The 12,874-nt window shown below is 44.0% G+C and overlaps 1 protein-coding gene across 1 annotated transcript in view; it reads left to right on the forward strand.

Moving 5' to 3' along the window:
- Positions 1 to 12,874, forward strand: part of SFT2D1 (SFT2 domain containing 1) — a 41,403-nt gene that overhangs the window by 733 nt on the left and 27,796 nt on the right. The gene's annotated exons all lie outside the window — the stretch shown is intronic.

Below are 12,874 nucleotides of genomic sequence, written 5' to 3' on the forward strand. Positions count from 1 at the left end.
GGTGGGGGGCAGGGAGGGATGGAGGAAGACGGGATCACACGGAAAGAATTCATAGATGGGGGAACGACAGCAAATCCACACAAGAAGTGCTAAAACAAAACCCACGAACATCAGATGCAAGGAGAAAACTCTAAAGGCTTCCAGAGAGAGAGAATTACGCATCTGTAAGCAGGGTGATTAAACAACCAGCCAGTAAGTAGAGCCTGTGTCTCCATTTTGGGCTTCCCTGGTGGCTGAACAGGTAAAGAATCCACCTGCAACGCGGGAGACCTGGGTTCGATCCCTGGGTTGGGAAGGTCCCCTGGAGAAGGGTGTCTCCGTGTATGCGAGGCCCTTCTGGTTTCCATCTGCGGCCCAAGCTTCATTCCTAGAAGTGCCCCTCCACTCGCAGAAGCTTCGTGGTTGAATTTTATCCTCACTCTACCTGCAAAGGAGTAAGAGACAGCTTGGCAGGAAAACACTACAAGAGGATACTGGTGTAATGGGTTTGGTTTTTTAAAATAATTTTATTTATTTTCAGCTGTGCTGGGTCTTCACTGCCATGCTCCAGATTTCTCTAGCTGCAGAGAGAAAGGGGGTGACTCTCTAGTCGAGGTATACACAGCCTTCTCCCTGCAGTGGCTCCTCTGGTTTCCAAACCCGGGCTCTAGGGTGCATGGGCTTCAGTAGTGGCAGTTTCAGGCTCTAGAACGCAGGCTCACCAGCTGTGGCGCGTGGACTCAGCTGCTCCATGCATGAGGAATCTTCTCGGACCAGGGGTCAACCCCTTGTCCCTGCATCGGCAGGTGGGTGCTTGTCCACCGTGCCGCCAGGCAACACGTCCTTTAATGGGTTTAAAGTAGTAAAAGAAAAGGGCTTCGAATGTTAGCTTTTTAAAGTCTGAATTGTCATTCAGATGTGAGAATATAAACATTCTCACTCATACAAGCCTCAAAAATGTTGCCATCCACTGAAAAAGGCTCTTGGAGGCAGGATTCAGACACGAAAAGAGACAAATCCAGGGCACTGCTATACAAGACACGGAGCTGAGGGTGATGAAATGCCTAGGAAAGGTCTACAATAGGAACCAAGTGGGGAACAGACTGTGTCCGCAGCAGTCCGGAACTAAGATATCAGCACCATGGGGGCTGAAGGGGGAGCGAGACCAAAACCAGGAGCAGAGCGTCCTGAATTGTAAGACACAGTAAGATATTGCCAAGTTTACTGCGACTGGTAAATATGCATGATTATAGGTTTTAAATTGAGGTTAGCCACAGTAAGAACAAAAATATAGTCTTTAACCTTTTAAACTGGCAGAAAACTCAAAATGACCAAGAGAAAGCAGGAAAAGAGAATAAAAAGAAGCAAAAAAGAAAAAAAAGTTCGATAAAAGCAAAGCATAAAATCACAAAACCAAATCCTAACATACGGTCACTATAATAATTATAAATAAACAAAACTTATCAAATATAAAAGATAAAGACAGATTGAATATAGAAAAAATATATGCAATAATATGATGTCTAGAAGAGGCATGATTAAAACAGAAATATACTGAAAGATTAAGGATGCTGCTGCTACTGCTGCTGTCGCTTCAGTCGTGTCCGACTCTGTGCGACCCCATAGATGGCAGCCCACCAGGCTCCCCCGTCCCTGGGATTCTCCAGGCAAGAACACTGGATGGGTTGCCATTTCCTTCTCCAGTGCATGAAAATGAAAAATGAAAGTGAAGTCACTCAGTCGTGTCTGACTCTTCGCGACCCCATGGACTGCAGCTCACCAGGCTCCTCCGTCCATGGCATTTTCCAGGCAAGAGTACTGGAGTGGGGTGCCATTGCCTTCTCCAAGATTAAGGATAGAGGGTGACAAAAATACAAATAAAATGTTAGCAAGTAGAAGTCAATACCACATTAAGAAAATAATTTGTCATGACTGTGAGTTATTCCAGGAAAGCAAAGTTGATTCAATATCTGAAAATCCATCAATATTATACACATTTTTACAGATCCAGGAAGACATAATTATGTCCACAGAAGCGGTTAAAGTCTTGGACAAAATTCAGAACCATTCCTGATAAAAATTACTTACTTAAGATACTTTCTTAATATAATAATAATAATAACATAGATATTCTTTGGTCCTGAAGCCAGCATCTTATTTAATGAAGAAACATTAGAGGCATTTTTACTAACATAAAGAACAAGGTAAAGGTGTGTTAGTTGCTCAGTAGTATCTGACTTTTTTCGACCCAATGGACTGTAGCCCACTAGGCTCCTCTGTCCATGGGATTCTCCAGGCAAAAATACTGGAGTGGGTAGCCGTGCCTGCCTCCAGGGGATCTTTCTGACCCAGGGGTCAAGCCCAGGTCTCCAGCGCTGCAGGGGACTCTTTATCATCTGACCCACTGGGAAGGTCAGAGTAAGGTATGCCCGGCATTTTCTTAACTATTCCACACGGTATACGCTCAGCAATGCAGTTAGAGAAAAAGTATTCAATTGCAGGTGTAACATCAGCAAAGAAGTAAAATGTCTCTTCACACATGATATGGAAGTACAGAAGGAAAACACCAGTGTTTCAATGTTGTTTTATTTTGATTTCGTTATGAATGACTGTGAGCATGTTTTTTCATTGAAATACTATTTTTTCACCTGCCAGATTGGTAAAAATAGAAATATCTGGTGGTACACCCAACTGTCCAGGCTATGGGCAAACACACTCTTACACGTGACTGGTGGGGATGCAAATCTGTGTGATCCACCTGCCGGCACACACACACACACACACACACTCTGAACTAGCAGTTCTCTTCTGAGAATGTGCCCTGAAGATCCGTTCTGCAGCAGGCAGGCTCTGGACGGTCCCCAGGCGCCCTGCGTCCTGGGGCTTGTGCCCCACGCTCCTTTCTCCCTTAAGTGTTACCCAGACCTGGTGAAAGTGCCGGTCACTCAGTTGTGCCCGACCTCTGGACTGTACCCCTCCAGGCTCCTCTGTCCATGGGATTCTCCAGGGAGGAATACTGGAGTGGGTGGCCATCCCCTCCTCCAGGGGATCTTCCCAACTCAGGGATCAAACCTAGGTCTCCCACATTGCAGGCAGATTCTTTACCATCTGAGTTACCGGGAGTGACACACCTCTAATGAACAGAATGTGATGAAAGGGACAGAAGGCAACATCTGAGATCAGGTTGCAAAAAGACTGGGACTCAGGTCTTGCTCTGTCTTGCTCGCTCACATGGAAGGAAGACAGACTCGAAGCAGTGAGCCACTGCAGACAACCCAGGAACTCAGGGCGGCCTCCAGCCAGGCAGGAAGTGAGGCTCTCAGCCCAGCGCTGCAGAGGGCTCACATCCCGCACACAGCCGCCCGGCGAGCTTGCATGCAGGTCCTCCTTTGAGTGAGACCACCTCCTGCTGGCAGCTCGACCCAGAGCCAGGCGACCCGGCTGAGTTGTGCGTGGATTCCTGATCAGCAGATTCTGTAAAGTGATAAAGAGCTGCTGTTTTAAGATACTACATTTGGAAGTGACTTGCTATACAGTAGTAGCTAACTCCTAACTCCAGATATACATCTGTATGCAAGTGTTTATGTGTATGTGTGGCTGGGTGCTCAGTTGCTCACTTGTGTCCGACTCTTTGTGACACCATGGACTCCTCTGTCCGTGGGATTCTCGAGGCAAGAATACTGGAGTGGGTTGCCATTTCCTTCTTCAAGGGATCGTCCCCACCCAGGGGTCAAACCTGCATTCTTTAAGTCTTCTGCATTGGCAGGCGCATTGTTTATCGCTAAGCCACCAGATGTATATATGTGTACATATAATCAAAATGTGTATGTATGTGTACATGTGTGTGTGTATGTGTGAGTATATGTATATATATTGTTATTCATTGTAGCATTATTTGTTGTTGAAAAAATGTAGGAAGAACCTAAGTAGTCATTGAGAAAACTGTTGAACACAAAGCAGCATTATTCAGCTGTTAAAAAAATGAGGACTTCTAAGAACTGATATGGATATTCCAGGATATACTGCTAAGTGAAAAAAGTGAAGTACAAGAGTATTTAGTATCCTGTCCTCCTGTAAGAGAGAAGGGAGATGGGGGAAAGAACACATCTGCTTTTTGTGCAAAAGAAACGCAGATGCATAAATCAGACAGGAGATTAGTCACCAATGCGGGAAGGGTGGGGACGGGCGGGGGAGTGAGGGGGAGGGGAGCGAGACCGCTGTGCGTCTGGAACGACTTCCCCAGAACAGCACTTAGAATCGGCCAAGATGTGGGGCGCCCGGCCGGGACACAATGGTTCCAGAGGAACCCATCACTAACCTGATACGTTTGGAAAATGGTTTACTGACCACACGGTGCAGCTCAGGACAGAGCGATCCATGCTCAAGTGTTTTACTGTCGTTCGGAACTGTGTTTCCCGCAGGGGCAAGGGCAGCACACTCCGAAGTGCAGTGCGGTTAATCTAGGATTGAGCGGCTGTGTAAACACAACGCGGGGATGAAAACCAGGTTTCTCACCGTCAGGAAAAGACGCTATGATTCAGGCAGAGGAGGAGGGGATGATGGGAGCTGAGGGGATAACCTCAAGGGGTCCACGTATCGCCCCAGTTCTGTCTGCTTGGGTAGCCTAGAGGCAAGCACACCCCGGGACAGTGGGCACGCCTGGAGGCCAGGCGTTTGTTTCTAAGTATGAGTCTCCAATAAAGGAAGCAAGACTCCTTGCAAAACGGTTAACTCCTTGTGGTGTTGGGAAAACACACCATGAGCCTGGAACATGCATGGTGTCAGAAGTTAAGCAAGTGCTCAGAAAACGATGAGGGCACATGGACAGACCACAGGAGCCCCAGAGGCGAAGTATGGGACAATTTGAGCAACAAAATAAACAATGACAGTAATTACTAACCCACAGCATAAAATCGATACCCGTAAGTCCACAGTCATATCAGTGAGGAATGAATGCATGATTGAACACATACACATGCATTCATACAGTGGAGAAGGGGCAGCTCTTCCTTATAACAGAATCACAAAGACATATGCAAATATGGAAATAGAAAATTTCCCTCAGGCTGACACCACAGTGATTATGTCTGTAAGCCAGAACCACCTACTGTTGCTAAACGCGGCAGGTGTCAGCATGATGAGAAACCACAGTGGAGTCTCGGTACACCTCCTCGAAGTGAGTCTGTGTGTACCAGTCACTCAGTTGTGTCAGACTCTTTGTGACCCCATAGCCCACCAGGCTCCTCTGTCCACGGAATTCTCCAGGCCAGAATACTGAAGTGGGTCGCCATTCCCTCCTGCTGGGGATCTTACTGACCCAGGGAATCCAGAGGATCTTCCCAACCAAGGGATGGAACCCAGGTCTCCTGCATTGCAGGCAGATTCTTTTTACTGTCTGAGCCACCAGGGAAGCCATAGGTGCGTACCAATGACGAAGGAAAACAGAGACTCTACAGTGAGGAAACCCCCCTGACACCACCCGAATCATCAACATTAGCAGAACAATCGTTCTGATTGGTTCTAATTGGTTCCAAGACCCCCCCCTCATAAAATGTCAATGTTATGTAAATAGTTTTAAGTATGATGTAAACACTATGTAAATTGCGTTGGCTCTAGAAACTCTAGGTTTGCTTTTTTGCAACTTTCCAGAAAAAAAAAATTCTTTCTATTGTTTTCCTTCAACCTCCATTGGTGAATCCACCAGATTTGAAACCCCTGGTTAGAGAGGAAGACTCTCGACACCCTGTCGTTCTCCATAGGATGCAGAGAGTTCTGCGGGATTCTTGCCCCAAACACATCAGCTCAGTGTAACTGTGAGGAAATATCAGATTATCCCAAAGCAAAAGACATTCCACGGACTCGCTTGCCAGAGCCCTCCCAAGTGCTCAGGTTGTGAAAGGCGCAGGAAGCCCCCCGGGGCTGGGCTGCTGGTCACAGAGGGACTGGGTCCTGACTCAAAGGAGCGTGTTAGTCAGACAGTTGGAGAGACATGAATAAAATTTCCAGCTTAGTTACTCAGTTGCATCCACATGAATTTCCTGGTTTTGATCACTGTGGTCTGGTGATGTAATATGTTAAGAGTGGGAGAAATTAGGTGAAGGATAGGAGCAAAATCCTGACTTCCTTCCTTCCCACTTTTGCATTCCAGTCCCCTATAATGAAAAGGACATGTTTTGGGGGTGTTAGTTCTAAAAGGTCTTGTAGGTCTTTATAGAACCGTTCAACTTCAGCTTCTTCAGCGTTACTGGTTGGGGCATAGACTTGGATTACTGTGATATTGAATGGTTTGCCTTGGAAACGAACAGAGATCATTCTGTCGTTTTTGAGATTGTATCCAAGTACTGCATTTTGGACTCTTGTTGACCATGATGGCCACTCCATTTCTTCTAAGGGATTCCAGCCCGCAGTAGTGGATATAATGGTCATCTGAGCTAAATTCACCCATTCCAGTCCATTTTAGTTGTTTGCTGATTCCTAGAATTGTTGCAGGAAGGAGGACCCCTTCCAGGGCCCGAAACCGGGCTCTTGTCTAACACTCGGAATGAATTGTCCGAGGAGACACATGTGCTGACAAAGCAAGAGATTTATTGGGAAAGGGCGCCCGGGTGGAGAGCAGTAGGGTAAGGGAACCCAGGAGAGCTGCTCTGCCATGTGGCTCGCAGTCTCAGGTTTTATGATGATGAGATCAGTTTCCGGGTGGTCTTTGGCCAATCATTCTAATTCAGAGTCTTTCCTGGTGGTGCACGCATCGCTCAGCCAAGATGGATGCTGGCGAGAGGGATTCTGGGAAGTGGACAGACACGCGGTGTCTCCTTTTCACCTTTCCCGAACTCTTCATGTTGGTGGTGGCTCTTTAGTTCTGTATTCCTTATCAGGATCTCCTGTCATAAAACAACTCATGCAAATGGTTACTATGGTGCCTGGCCAGGGTGGGCGGTTTCAATCAGTGTGCTTCCCCTAACAACTCCCCCCGAGAGACTTCATACTCAAGATACTTCTTGGGAATTGGGGCGGAGGTCTCTTTCTTCCGTAACTTCTTCCTGCTGTGCATGGGCGTAGCCTGCCTCGCAGAGCAGAAGTCTCTCTCTACCAGATCTAAGTCAAGATTATTTTTTGCCTGAAACCAGCATTCACCGTTATAATAACAGCAATTTAGTCTGAAACTGTTTGCCCCTCTCAGAGATGAAATAGACAAGGGCCAAACAGGAGACCTAACAGGATGGTTATCTCTGGTCCCCGGAAACAGGAGGCAACATTTGGGGTGAGGGCTGCAGGGTTTGTGACCCTTTTTGATTGGTTGGTGGTGAGGCAACAGAGCTGTGCTCCAGGAATCTTGTGTTCAGTCTGAAGTTACCATCCCCACCTGGGTGGGGGCGCAAAGACATTGTTCTGCATATTCCTTTGAGTAGGAACCAGGACTCTATCTGGAGGCTGCACCAACCTTTGATTGTTTCTCCTGTTTCTGTATCCCCTCCCTTCCCTGATTAGCAATTGTTTGAATCCACCCTTTGGAGCTCAGGGAAGGTCAAGGAGGCTGAATGAAGCCTATATCCTACAGACGAGAAATGGAGGACACAGAACAGATCTCACTCCAGAGCCCCACAGAGTTCTACTCCGTCTGTCACCCCACTCCAGCACTCTTGCCTGGAAAATCCCACGGACGGAGGAGCCTGGTGGGCTGCAGTCCATGGGGTCGCTAGAGTAGAACACGACTGAGTGACTTCACTTTCAATTTTCACTTTCCTGCATTGGAGAAGGAAATGGCAACCCACTCCAGTGTTCTTGCCTGGAGAATCCCAGGGACGGGGGAGCCTGGTGGGCTGCCGTCTATGGGGTCACACAGAGTTGGACACGACTGAAGCAACTTAGCAGCAGCAGCAGCAGGCAACTATGACTGTGATAACTTCCTGTCAAAATGGAGCATAAGACTGCCTCAGCTTGGAGTATAAACACTGAATTGGAAGTATTTCTGAGTTCCAAGTTCTAGATCTGAGTCTTATATGATTAAAATCCCAGTCCCTTGGTCTGCCATTTTGGTGTAACAGACCTAATTAGAAGTAGTTGGAGGAGTGAAAACTGGAATTTAGTAGACAAAATAAATCTCATTTCTTTTTAGAAGAATAGGCCTGAAACCCAGTCTGGACCTGGCACTTCAGGGAGACTTGTAGCCAGTTGCCTAGTTTTATAAAAAGATTGCAGTTACCAGCTTCCAGCAGACATTGTTTTGAGAATGGTGGCATCCAAGCCTGACACGACTCAGAAAACGCAAGTGTTTAGCAACACAAGGTCTAATCGGAAAGTACACCCATGGCATCACCTAGTTAGCCAAAGCAGATTTCACCATTAATGACGCCAGTGTTCCTCTAGGTATGAGAAGATGCAAGAATTGGGACTCATAAAATCTTCTCCTGAAAAGATATAACTATCTGAAGGCCTGTTATGCCAGTTTTTCCCAGAGCACAGAGTGCCCCATTCCTGGTTTTCACCCTGAACTCCTTTCAGGGGCGTTGAAAGTCAGCAGTTTCAGTGGCCATGATTTAATCTTTGTAGATGAAGCCGGCAAGTGTCAGTCTTCAGTTGGCAGAGCCCTCTCTTGCTCATAAACTTGACCATGATTTTGAGGGGGGCATTTCATGACCATTTTATCCCACAGTGCTGAGAACGTCCATTCTCAGGTTTGGCAAAGATTTTGTTGACAGGCCACTCAATGTGCTGTTACTGGACTAGGCCATGAAACAGTATCCAAAATTCTCTGGACCACCTGTCTTGCCAGCCTCTTGGTCCAGGAAAATATCCCCTCTTGTTGCTTCTCCCCATATCTAGAGTTACATTGTTACCATCATCGATCTTATTGGCACTATATATTATTCTGTTAGAGGCCTCACACACGCATTTGACGGTGTAAGAAACAGTAATTTTGTAAAACAGGTGAAATACAAATAACATAGCCAGCAGTATTAGTAAAGTCACAAGTAAGACTTAAGAGCTTCCATTAGATGTAGCCCAGTAGATCTCAGGTCATCTGACTTAGTCTGCTCTGTAGAATCTTTATCTTCCAGGGAAATTATACATTGGCACCACTGTCTATAAGGCACATAGCCCAGTTTTCTAGTGTTACTAGAGTGATTATCCTTAGTATGATTTAATTGTTTCCAACACAGAGGAGACTTTAAACCTAAATTACCATAGCCTGGTGTTATCTATATAAATCCATCCCATAATTGTGGTAGATTTTTCCTCCTTTGCTGAAACTTTACTTGTTGCTCTGATTGTGCTTGAGTAATAGATAAAGGCTCAAATTTATGGCCAGAGTCAGAGCAGGCATTATTAATTGGCCCGGTGAGGGGATCCCATATAGTAACATCACAGTAACCTGAATATGACTATAATTGTTTTTTTAAGTAAATTTTCTCAGGGCCAACCAGTTAGAGTCTTGTAGTAGAGAAATTTAACAAGGTAACCCAGAACTAGACACAGGTAATTGGCCACAAACCCAACAATTGAATTGATTTTTAAAACTAGCATAGAATCAGGCCTATGATAGAAAAGGATTTGATTTATATGCAAAGGTCTAAGAAGTCAAGAAAACATAAATGATCATACGAATCAGGTCCAGCATCTCGGGCAAGCTGCCTACCTCTGATGTCGTCGTCTTCTCATCCTGGTGTAGTGTAGTTTCTCCTGCTTGAGCATCATTTTAAGGTGAGATCAGGTCAGCTGTCTTCTCTATAGACCAATCCACTGTAGGGGCCTTTGGAAGTGGGAAATAATCTAAGAGTTAATTTCCCTTCAGTTTCATTGTGCATGAGCTAGTTAAGAGTACCTGGTAAAAAAGTCCTTCCATTCAGGTTGGAGACAGTCCCTTAAATTATGTCTTTTTCCAGTCCTGGTTGTAGGTCATGAGGCATCTGATTTTCATCCAAAGATAGATAAGCTTCAGAAACAAATTGAAATAAGCTTCAGAAACAAACTTAGGGTGTTCTTTAAGAATTCAATTAAATTTTACATTAATATCACGTAACAGCAAAGAACTATCTAACAGATGAGTCTTACTAGATGCAGACCCCCATTAACAAACTGGGATTTAACATTTTTTGAAATATCTTTTTCTCCCTAAAATTACCCTCATTTAAATCAAATATAACCAAATTAAGGCTAGTTTGTTTGCAAAATAGGTCTGTTCTCACTAATTTTGGTCTGATGATTTATATAACCATAATTGACTATAGACTTTTTATTTTGCCGAAACATTTACAGAGTCTCAGACTGGACTTTTAAAATAAAAGAGGGCTGGGAAACTCACACCAAAGGCTTATAACAGATTTTGCCTAACAAATCTAGTTGAATGCTTCCCTTTTTAAGTTCTCAAAAATTTCTTGAGATTTTTGTACCCATGAGATAACATTCCTAACTCATTTGATAAACTTACTGGAAACCTAAGAATTTCAAATTTCTGGAGGAGTCAGATAGAGAGAAAATATAATTGCTTTGTTTATAACGTTTAATTTTACCAAAGTATTGTCATAATTCGTTTGAGAGGAAGGTTTTCCCTACTCCCTGAAAACCAATCATTTTTTAGATAGAAACCATAAAAGTTATAAGCATATTCGCTGGTTCATTCAGTCCTTCTGTTAACTTTTGTGAAGTCATCAGGTTTTCCATTAGAATACCAGGACATATCACAATGTTAAGAACACCATATAATTTCTAGGATATCTGTATTAGTAATTTTACCATACATTATAACATGAGCGGATTTATTACTCATTTGATAATCTTTTTCATGTAATTTAACCAACCAAATAAACACAGTTTAATATCGCTCTTTGGGATGTTTCAGGGGCCCTCTGAAGCACCCCAAAGTTAGCTAGAGGTCGAAAGAACTTCAAAAGAATTCTATTTAGGAAGTTTTATGGAAAAGATCAATTAAAGGGGTTTAGAACATTGGTCAGATTTAGTCAGTGTTGACGGGCTTGCTGATATGTCACAATGGGCGTAAATACCACGGCTCAAGGTCTAGTGAGAGTCAGCACCGCCATCTTGGGCCCAGCTGACTCTAACCAGTTTTCTTATGGCTGTGTCATTCCTAACAAAATCCATTTATCTAACTAATTCTAATCCAATTTTAGAAAATCCTGATCATGCATAACTCTTTGTAGTATTTTTCATACCTTTTTCTTTCTTTTTTTTTTTACTGAAAACACACTTCCTACTTTCATTCAGCAACCAAGAATTTTATATTAGCATTTTATAGATTGGTGAGCATAAATACCAGTGATAATTTCTAAAACCCTTGCTTTCTTACAACATTTTAGGATGGCACCAAGCACTATTCATTTATAGTCCCACATCTCTTTAGTTTCTCTGTAAAAGGAAATTAGTGTTTAGTAGCAATGTTTCAAAATTTTATTTGGAAATGACCTAACTATTCAATAGACTTCCAACACTTAGCACACTTGGCACAACCCTCAGAAATTTAAGTTACGCCAATCTGGAGAGACTATTTTAGACAGATATTTCTAAAGAATAATTATTCTTAATAGAGTTTATATAAAAGCTCATATCTCATTTACATTTTTTTAGAAGTCTCTTCACTCGAGGTAATTTCCTTGTTGATAAACTTGTAACAGATATAATATTTAACTTATATTAAACCTAGGTACAATGAAAATATGCTACTTAATTACTCTAAGACATGTCTATATTAGATAGGTCAACAAACAAACATTAATATCAGGTATTTAATACTGAATATTTCCCAGTTCACATGAACCCGGAATTTATTGTTTAATTTAGAATTATTTGATTTGTAAGTGCTTACCTTTTTTAAGCCAAATAAATAGAGCTCATTTACAAATTAACCTCAAAATATTACCCAGAGACAAAGACATACCAAGACATATTTAGACAGACACAGTGCAAGATCTGGCTTCATTTTCTAAGTTTAGTCACGAATTAGATATTACAATATAAAATTTACTAGTTTATAAAAAAAAAATTGAAATAAGTAAAATTTTTAAAGTCTTTTTCCCCTTTTCCCTCAGTCTCAGGAGTTAGAGATGGTCTAGATAAGTGTTCCTGAGAGCCCTGGTCTCAAGGCACAGGGAAAGAAAATCAAGTTCTAACGAAATGGCGGCAGGTCTAAACCAAATGGCGGCCAGATAAAGCAAAATGGCCATGAAAAATCACAACACAGAACACAGAGTTAAAACACACACATGTAAACCTGGCATGTCGTCAGACACTCCCTTAAATACAAGAATACAGTCTCTCAGAAAACCTCCTATAGAGACACAACTTCAGATCCAAGTACTAACATCAAAGATTTCAAAGGCAGGAAAGGAAGCCAGGTTGAAAGAAGAAGCGGGAGGAGGCGGGAGAGGGGGGCGAAAGGGGTGGCCTTACAGACGGCTCCTGCCACCTGCAGATACCCAGGCGTTATGGGACTTTTCCCTGGGCCTCCAGAGAAGAGAGGGCTGGAACTCGGCCCTGCCAGAAACCAGACCAGGCCAGAACCAGAATTCGAGTTCTCTGCCAAGAGGAGGTGATCAGTCTCCAATCCTCAGCTCAGGCTGAAGGCCCTTTGACCAGATTCCTGTGTCCAGGACCGGGGGACTAGAAAAACAGGGAAGGATAGGAAGGGTTAAGGAGAGAAAGAGTGAGGGAAGGGGAGAGAGGTCAATAAAGTCTCTTGTTCCTTGCCGGTCGGGGCACTCTGGCCAGTTGTCTGCGTCAGGAGGAGACCAGGGACAAAAGGGTCCCAGTTACGGCCGCTGAGTCTGGTCCATTGGCAGGCAAGCTGGCCCCTGAGTACCCCGAGTGGTCGGGATGTCAGTCTCAGCAAAGAAGAGTCCTCGCCAGAGTCGCCATTTGTTGCAGGAAGACGGACCCCTTC

This window comes from Bison bison, unplaced genomic scaffold, assembly GCF_000754665.1.
Source record: "Bison bison bison isolate TAMUID 2011002044 unplaced genomic scaffold, Bison_UMD1.0 scf7180017864122, whole genome shotgun sequence".
Taxonomy (NCBI): domain Eukaryota; kingdom Metazoa; phylum Chordata; class Mammalia; order Artiodactyla; family Bovidae; genus Bison; species Bison bison.